General features: G+C 39.7%; 1 long non-coding RNA gene across 1 annotated transcript in view; it reads left to right on the forward strand.

Annotated features, from left to right (window-relative positions):
• The window catches only part of LOC102386515, a 20,958-nt gene extending 11,179 nt beyond the window's left edge, over window positions 1-9,779 (forward strand). Inside the window, exon 3 of the long non-coding RNA XR_324077.2 lies at window positions 9,693-9,779. This is a non-coding gene — a long non-coding RNA (uncharacterized LOC102386515). The remainder of the gene's footprint in view (window positions 1-9,692) is intronic.
• Window positions 9,780-10,192: the final 413 nt, after the last annotated feature.

Below are 10,192 nucleotides of genomic sequence, written 5' to 3' on the forward strand. Positions count from 1 at the left end.
CCCAATTTCTAAAAGAAAACCAAAGATTGTGATGTATTTCTGTCATGTTACTTATGGCAGTAAAGGAAACTATTCAGTCAGTAGTGCATCTGTTTCACAGAGTACCTGTTGATTAAAAGGAAAATGTAATGTCAACAATAAAATAGATATAAGAAGGTGGCATTTTTAAACTTTCAGAGTTGGATAAGCTCCAGGATGGCTTTTGAAAAGGCAAGCATGCTGCATGTTTTCATAGATCCACACAAGGGCTACAATTTGCAATCCATAACAAATACATTAAATTAGTTCAGAGATTTGTAAACTGAAAATTTTTCTTTCAAGCCTCTCCTATATGTGTCCCTCAAGGTGACTACTGGACAAAGATACAATATGGAAATGGTTTCTTCAGTATGATGCAGTCATGGAGCCCTGGCATGTGTCCAAGGGCTCCAGGTTCAGTGTTAGGAAGGTACTGAAAGTGAGGTGCATAATAATATAGTTCTCCACTTTCAAGTCACTTCCTGATCCCATTTTGCCTACCTTTACATCAGTTTTGGCAGTTGTGAAGAGGGTGTCTTCTGTTTGACAGTCTGAGGTTCATAATCTTCCCAGCAAATATATTCTGTGCAATATGTTGCTTAGGTGCCAATGTACCTTGCCTTCTGCCTGACTTCAGTCTAACGTAGCTAACTACTTATCTCTGCTTAGTTGCTGGCTAGGGAGTTATTCACATCTGCTGCTACAAAGTGGTCAGCATACTGGTGAAGTGGTGAAATCATGACAAGGTTAACAGGGAGTAAGTACCCTAAGAATGAATAGTCATGTGTATGTGTTTCGACAGAATGAGGAATTACAGCTTCTGTAATTAGCAGGGAATTTTTGTCTTATCATGTGCCAAGTGTGGTTGTTTTTCCATTGCTTTGAGTCCCTTGTTCAGAAAGGAAATGGGGTAGGGAAAACATAATGAGAATGAGATGGTATCTCCCTTGCACTGCTAAATGCTTGATCCTATACAAGGTGCCAGATTTATATCTAGCACTGGTAAGGTAGGGTTAGATTTGCAGCATCATCATGGATACATTCTGCCTAAGATCAGTTTAGGAACACCCTAGAAAAAACAGGGATAAAACAAATAACCACAGAGGGGCACAGAAGTTATTTTCAAATTGAAAACAATTCTGTGAGTGCAGGTCTGTGTGTTTGAGGACTGTTCAGTAGGGATGTGCAAAATGGGCTGTATTTGATTTGGATTCAGCCTGAATCAGGGACAGTGATTCGATTTGTTGATTTGGATCACTGTCCCCGATTTGATTCAGCCAAATCTGAATCTGAAGATTTGATGCTGATTGGGAGAATCAGTGATTTGGCCATAGACACAATTTAAATATTTTTTCCACATACCTTGAGATACCAGACTCGGCTTCTGAACCCTGTGATGGTGGGGTGTATAAAGCATCCCACAGGAGTGCAGCAGGGCCCTCCACATGCTTGGCATCGAACCCAGAAGTGGACCAGAAGTACACCCCACCATTGCAGCATTCATGAGCTGCTGGGTCCAACCCCCGTGCCCCTCCAGCTTGGCGATTGCCTGTGGGGGGACCCCGGGTTCCCTCCCAGACCCAGGAGGCACTAGTCACCAAGCCAGGGGACCCGGAAGTGGACCGGAAGTGCTTCTGGGTCTGCTGCTGAGCACACTGGGACCCTCCTGTGGGACACTCCATCCATCCCACCATCTCAGCATTCACGAGCTGCCTGGTACCTAGAAGTATGTAGAAAAAACATTTAAAGCTGTGTCTGTCTGAATCGTTGAAACTTTCTGTATCTCTCCAAATGGATTTGGAGGGTTCCAATTCAATTTGGAGAGATTTATAGGGTCTCTTGATTCAATTCGGATTCGGAGATTCAGCCACCGAATCCAGCCGAATCTCCGCTGAATCAAATCAGTGACCGAAGCTTCTCACAGCCCTATGGCACAGGTGTTGAACATATAGACCAATACTGTGTGCTTATGTCCTTGCTTTTTATCTCTTAGAACTAAAATGTCACAGCTATAGCAGATGTGCTTATTATGCCTTTATTATGGATTTTTAAAAGGTATCAAGCCTTCATCAGCTCCCAGAGACATTCTCCCCAAGGAAGAAATACTACACTGATTTGTCTTGGATGCGTCTTTTAAAGGGTTACAGCTTGTGTTTCCCCAGTCCACTTGGGGCCTGAGAGCCAGAGCTAACGGGGGTTTGAGCCATGGCCTATCTACTATCATTTTTTGGTGTTGGACATCACAGAACCTTGTTCTCAGATCATCATGTTCTCTCTCCTTCTGCCTTCTTGTCTATATAAGGACAACTCATTTTGGCTGTGGAGCTTCAAACCTAAGAACAGAATATTGTCAATTCTAAGAAGTGCTTCCTGAATACAGAGTGACTAGAAAAAAATGCACGAAACATTTTTTTTAAAGCCTCACACAGTTACCAAAATAGTTTTATACATTCTTTATGTTTTATTTAAAATCTGGATTTTGGATTGGAGTTGAACCTGCAGTTTTATTTAATGATAGAAAGAAAGTTTTTATAGGGCTCAAAGTTCCTGAGCCTTTGGTCTCTTCTCATTAGTGGTACAAAATATGATACGCCTTTTGTGCACCACACATGTTTCATAGAGTCAGAAAGCTCTGGGAAGGCAACCTCAAGAGACTTGCTCTTTTTTTGTTTTGTTTTGTTTTAGGATTTTCACTCCATATGTCATGAAATTATTATAACTGCTTCATTAAACTGTTGAATGTTATGGTAGTGGATTCACATATTTAAATCAGTTATTTTTGTCCTTAAATATATGAAAGCTGAGGACTGAAAGAACCAGCCTACCAGCTGTATTTCCATTTGGTTGAATGGTGTTTGATATAAACAAAATGCTTTTGCTTGGGTGTTTGGCAGCCTCAGTCCAACCTGTCACGGAAATAGTTATGACTGTTTCTCAGTCCTCAAATCAGAGTGCTGAAAACTTACAGCCTCTCTGGGAATTTCAACTTCTTTCCATGAAACATTAACAAAAACCGTTTTATGTTAAGCTTAATTGCTGACAATTTAGAGTGTTAAGACTTCTTTCCTGGCAGATGTTAAAAAAAAACCAAACTATTAAACAAATAGTTATTCCTTTTGGCCATAGCTACACATTTTACATGACTTAAATATGATAAAAATATTATACTTTATCATCTACGGTAGAAGTTTTAACTATAGTCAATGTTCTCAGTTGGCTAAAAAAAAACTTAAAAAAAAATCAAATGAACCAGACATCTTAAACTGCTTTAATTTACATATAAAGGATACTGGCCAAATCTGCCTCTCTGTCTTTTGTCTTACAGTATATTGTTTATCCCATAATTCGCTTTCTTGCTCTATGGCAAGGGTGGTAAATAATGGAGGTTGAGTTCAATTAAAAACATATATAGTATGAGATCATAAAGGATGAATAGTTGCACCACCTGGGCAAAGACAGTAAAACTGTGGCAATCAAAATTAGTTTATGTGCTTATTTTTGAATATGGGGCAAAAACTTTTGTACTCCTGGGCATATTCATATGAACTGAGGTCTTGTGGGTATCTTTGTAAAGACAATATTTATTACACAATAGATTCATAACAGTTTGACTGCTGTTTAAAGGCATTTTATGATAGACGCTGGAAACTTCCTATTTATGAAAACTGCTACTTCAAGTCAGGGAATGGAAACCATGTGACCGAAGTAGCCAATCATATAACATGGATAACAAATAGCAGCTGTTTTGTGAACAATTCACAGGCAGTGGTTTATTTTTTTTTAACTTACTATTCATCTAACAAGTGAAAGCTATTTGTTTCTCATGGGAATAATTTGCCTGCTGGTACTTCAAAGATAGTATCTATAACAGACACTTCCGTGGGGTCTTCCATACGACTTAGTGAAATTTTTGACACTGCCTTCAACAGAGTGTTGGAGGACCTTTAAACAACAGGAAACTTTTGATTGGTTATATGATATGATTTTGAATTATATGTTTAACACACAGGATTTTTTAATATATTTTGGTTGAAATTAGAGCCCAGTGGTACTTGTACCTGGAAGCAGCACCCAGATGAAGAAGTAGTCAGAAGGGTTAGTGGGAGATTTTGAACCCTGAGCTGTGTTTTTTACCTGCAGTTTTACTGTTTTTTGGACTGGTACCAGATCATAATTTACGGGGTTAAATTAATTCACTAGTATTTTAAAGATCAGTCCTTTCAACAAAGAATGAGTACAATGTCATTCCAGGCCCCAGCATTGATGTATTTGGAGCATTAAGAAGCTGCAGTTCTCGTTTATCAGAATACTTGCTGCCTGCATCCATTTTTTCATTTTCACTAGAGTAGGTATCTATGTATACATATGCTTATGTACATGTGTGCACACATTGATTAGATTATTGAAAATGTATCCGTTCTGTTGTCACAAAGTAGTGAAGTTGACTCCTGGTTCATAATTTGGGCTCCTAAGCACTGTGGCATACAAGTAATAAATAATTGCACTATAGTTGCATAACTTCTCCCCATGTGCTAACACTGGATTTAGTTGCTAGAATTGTTTGCACTCAGATTTTGTTACGAAGCCTCATCAATCCTTGGTATTTCTTTCTGAATTGGGCATCTGATACACCTTTAAACATGTGCTTAATGATCTGTGGTAAAATATCATGCTACTCCTGGAAGCATTTTAATGATGTGTCCCTTGATATCTATTGATAATTGCTTCAAATAACATATTTCATTTCTTTAACTTAAACCAAAAGCAAAGCCAAAAAATGTTACATGATAAGTTTCCTGCTTCTTTATTATGGTAGATGGGCTTGTGTTCATAGCATGTTCCCACAGCAAGGAAAATAATGACAAAGTAATGGTTTTAATATTAGAACAAGTTTTAAGAAATACTTAAATTGCTTTTAAAAATAGCAATTTTTAATTGGTTCTATTTGCCTCAAGGATTGACATGCATTGTCCAATGGTATATATTTACCTTAACCTCAGGGTCAAGTCAGAACTACTTGGGCTGCTCATGGAGATGGTAAAGATCTAATTAGTTCAATGTCATTGAGTTTTAAAATGCATATGTACAAGGAGAAAGCACAACAGGATATGACCAGAGATTAATTCATTTTGTACTTATTGTGTTCTGTAATGAAGGCAATATAAAACTTGCAGGGTTTGCATCAGTCACTAAATCAAAGTAGCCTCAGTGTAGGAGATCTGCAGCCATTCTTTGGCCGTGAGAGCCAAAGTACATAATAGACACAAGCACAACTCTTCTCAGTGTCTGCCTTACTCAGTGCATGACAGCCCAGATGCAGACTTTGCTCGGTCATGGTATAAAGCAGGAATTATATCTTCCTTTATCTCTGGGCGCGAACAAACGTAACTTCTGAAATGTTTCCAAGTGAAGCAGGCTTGGAAACATTTCAAAGACATACTGTTTTAGCCATGGGACATCTGGAATGCCCCTGTGGTGTATCCAGGCTCTAACATTTTAAAATTGGTCTACAGTATTCTCCAGTAAGGGGATGCTAGAGGAACAGTAACATACACCTCCACTCCTCCCTCCCCACACAGGGAAGGGGAAGTGGAGAGGTGGAGGGTGAGGGGGGGATGCCTATTACTAGGATCCCAAGTCTCCAACCCCAACCTCACCCTGAACCTCTTCACTCTGCTGCTCAGTAGAGGCAAAAAACCTGGCTCTGGTGGTAGCTAAGCCCTAGGATTTGGCAGGGGGTGGCCAGGATGGGGGGAGGAGAGGGGAATAAACTCTAGCTGCAGCTCAGAATAGCAAAGAAACAGAAATTCAGAAAGGGACCCTGTGCACAAGAAATCAAAAGTGAAATGCTTCAAAAAAGGTAGTTTTGCAAACATTTTGGAATGTTTCAAAGGGCATGTACATTTGTACAGTTGGCCTGTTGAAATGCTTCAAAGGAATTCAAAACATTTCAGTTGTTACTCTTTTGTCCCTATAGGAACCCTTCAGTATTAAGTCCTGTTGCTCAGGATTAATGAAGTTTAGAAAATGTGGTCCGTAATAAACAGTGGATTGATAGGCTAGCTGGTCCATATGACGAGTTAAGGCAGTGGGTGCTTTGAACAGAGCTAATGTAGAGCTGCACCTGCTATTTTATGTTGCACTTACTGTAAGATGCTCATGCAGTGGAGAAGCTGAACTGTGTTAGTTTTTAATAACAGTTGAAGCGTCTTTTAGCAACTTCAGTGGAATAAATCAATTAGTGACAGATGATGCAGAAAAGGCTGAAGTGCTCAATGCCTTTTTTACCTCAGTTTTTACAGGCAAGGTCAGCTCCCAGACTACTGCACCTGGCAGCACAGTTTGGGGAGGAGGTGAGCAGCCAACAGTGATGAAAGAACAGGTTAGGGGCTTTTTTAGAAAAGCTGGATGTGTACAATTCCAGGGGACCAGACACAGTGCACCTGAGGATGTTGAGAGAGTTGGTGGATGTGATTGCAGAGCTGCTGGCAATGAAAACTTGTGGTGGTCAGGAGAGGTCCCAGATGGTTGGGAAAGGGCAAATATAGTGCCCATCTTTAAGAAAGGGAAGGAGGAGGATTTTGGGAAATATACACTGGTCAGCCTCACCTCAGTCCCTGGGAAAATCATGGAGTAGGTTCCCAAGGGATATATTTCTAAGCACCTGGAGAAGAAGGTGATTAGGAACAGTCAGCATTGATTCACCAGGGGCAAGTCATGCCTGACCAACCTGACTGCCTTCTATGATGAAATGACTGACTGTAGATGTGGGAAGAGAAGTGGAAGTGATATACCTTGACTTTAGCAAGGCTTTTGATACCATCTCCCCCAACATTCTTGCAAGCAAGCTAAGGAGGTATGGGTTGGATGAATGGACTGTAAGGTGGATTAAAAATTGGCTGTATTGTTGGGCTCAACAGGTAGTAATAAATGGCTCTATGTCTAGTTGGCAGTTGGTATCAAATGGAGTACCTGAGCAGTCGGTCCTGGGACTGGTTTTGTTCAATCAATATCATCATCAATGACCTGTAATATGGGATGGAGTACACCTTCAGCAAGTTTGCAAATGATACCAAGTTGTAGGGAGTGGTAGATATGTTGGAGGATAGGGCTAGGATTCAGAGAGACCTAGACAAATTGGAGCATGGGACCAAAAGAAATATCATGGAGAATCTCAATAAGGAGTCCTGCACTTAGGATGGAACAATCCCTTGCAGCGGTACAGGTTGGGAACTGACTGGCTAAGTAGCAGCTCTGCAGAAAAGAACCTGTGGGTTAGTGGATAATAAGCTGAATATGAGCCAACAGTGTGCTCTTGTTGCTAGGAAGGCTAACAGCATAGTGGGCTGCATTGATAGGAGTGTTACGAGCAGATCAAGGGAAGTAATTCTTCCCCTCTGTTCAGCAGTGGTGATGCCACATCTTGAGTACTGTGTCCAGTTTTGGCCCCCCACTACAGAAACGATGTGGATAAATTGGAGATAGTCCAGCAGAGGGCAGTGAAAATGGTTAGGGGGTAGGGGCACATGACTTCTGAGGGAAGGATGAGGGAACAATGCTTATTTAGTTTGGAGGCTTTTAAGACCTGGCTAGATAAAACCTTGGCTGGGATGATATAGTTTGGGATGGTCTTACTTTGAGCACAGGATTGGACTAGGTGACCTCCTGAGGTCTCTTCCAACCCTAATTTTCTATGATTCTAAGAAAAAGGCATGCCTTTGTTCACCCCTGACAAAATAACTCTCATAAATCTGAAGCCCTATGGTGTAATAGTTATTTTATATGCTTATTAAGAGAGAGAAAAATAAATATGAAAGATTTTCCTATCATTTAATGAAACATTTGTTGACAGAATCTAATTTTTTGTACTATCACTGTTTAAGTAATTGGAACTCTCTTTCAGTTCTACTTTATTAAACTGAAATGTACTGAAAAATATAATACTGAGAAATATTAGGAAAAAAAGCATTTAAAGCATTTTTTTTAAACTGTAAGAATTTATTAGTGCTGAGTATGTCCTTAGTGAGGATTTATCTTGGCATTGAGCTAAATAAGTTGCAGCTTTTCTACTGTGGACACTTTCCCACGCGGTGGCCATGTCTACACAAGACGCTTATTGTGCAGTAGCTTGTTATTACAGCACAATATTGTCACCAGGCACAAACCGTGATGCAACATTACTGTGCAGTAGTATTGAGCTACTGTGCAGTAAGCTTCACTGTTGCAGGACAGTACTGTACAGTAACACCAGTTACTGCACAGTCGTTTAGTACTTGGTTATGCAAGTACCAAATGACTGAGAGTAACAACTGCACAGTGTCACAGGACAACAGAGCAGGAAATTTGTGTTTCTGTTTTTTTGTGTTGATTCGTTCAGTACCAACAAAAATGTGTAGTAATGGAGGTTGGCACTGGGTACTGTTGTGCTTTGCACCTCTCACTAAAGGATAGCTCTAGCTTCCATGTTGCCCTTTGAAGCCTTTGTATTCATGAACATAGTAACACCATATCAAGTTCCATGTGCAGAGGGATATTGTGCTAAGGCACAGCCTTATTCCACTGAGTCAGAGCTGAATAGCAGGATAGTGCTCAGAGTTGTTCTCATGTGGGCCTCTTAGTAGCATGGTCTTTTAAATGTAGGCCCTTCCTCACTTAGGCCAGGTACAAACATTACATTTTTACTGGTATATGTGATTGGTAACCAGTCTATACCCATAACAGAATGGCACACAAAGTTAGTCTATACCCATAACAGAACAGAAGTTTGGCTCACACAGGCTGGTTTAAAAATGATGCAATCCTGCCTCCTCCAAAGGGTGAATGTGTGTTCTGTTCACTCCTGATCTAAACTATACCACTTACAAATAACCGTGGTACGTGTGTCACTTCTGCCTTGGGCTCTTTGACTGTCTGTACCTAGCCATTAACTTCAAGGGACAGACAGCACATTGCCTAGGGGAAAAAAAAAATTAGTTAACATCCTAAGTGGGTGCTCTGGAGGTTTGGCTTCCATTGCACAAATCTTTACTTCATACCAAAGATGATAGCTCACCTCATTCCAGAACACAGGCAGTTAGTGTAATGCTCTTTGTGCCCATTCTGACTTTTCATGTTTTTCCTCTCTGCATCTTAGAAAATTATGTATGTATGTGTGCATGAAAGAGAGAAAGATGCTTTTCTATTGCTTTGCTCTACTTTGTGAAGGATAAAGAAGTTAGAGGGATAGATGGATGCTACTTCACTAGAATGTTGGTATATTTCTGCATTATCATCATTATCAAATAAAAATAATAGAAGTATTTCTTCACAGATTTATTTCTTTGCGCTAAATAGCTATGCCACCAAAATTTCATGGAGAAATAAAACTGTTCAGGTATGAAATAGCCCTGAATTAAATTATGGAACTGTTTGCATGAAACTTCAGTGAAATTGCTTTGAACTTTCATACAGTTGTAACATATACAACACAGCTTACGAGTAGCATTTATTGGTATATTCTCTTTCTAATGACTTTCATAGGTGACATCTCTATTTTATAAAGTGTATTTGTACACTGTACGTATACATTAAACATTTTCAATAATTAATTGCATAAAGAGGTAGCAGATCTAAAAATAAGCTTTCAATTCTAAACTAAAATATTTAAATGACCAAACCTTTCTCGCATCTTGCAGAGCCAGAGGGCAGAATCTTGGGGAGTAACATCTAAAAACATGACCGCCCAGTGTTTAAAGCTTGGAAGATGGCATTGCCAGGATCTCTGGATCTGATGATCCAAGCAAATTGTGAGTACTTACAGTTTTAACTGATCATTGTAGATAGGAAGGTACAAGTTAATGGAGATACTTGAAAAGAATGTTACATTCTTCTGATGGTTACTGTAAGTATATCAGTACAGTAGATATATATAGTAGACACACATAGAATGTGGCTCCGCAATGGAAGATGTTGCATTGGGACTTTCTGCAGTCTTTTTGATATACAGGTTTCCCTCGCTTTATGCTGTACATGTGTTCCTGGCAAATGGCGCGTAACTCAAATTCACATAAGGGGACCACTTTACAATGTAACAAGCAGGGATACATTCCACGACCTTGACTGAAGTGACTCCAGACCCATTTCTACTACTTTTACAAGACAATTTTGGTACTCACCAACAGCAAATGTACACACA

Source organism: Alligator sinensis, unplaced genomic scaffold, assembly GCF_000455745.1.
Source record: "Alligator sinensis unplaced genomic scaffold, ASM45574v1 scaffold861_1, whole genome shotgun sequence".
NCBI classification, from domain to species: Eukaryota; Metazoa; Chordata; order Crocodylia; family Alligatoridae; genus Alligator; species Alligator sinensis.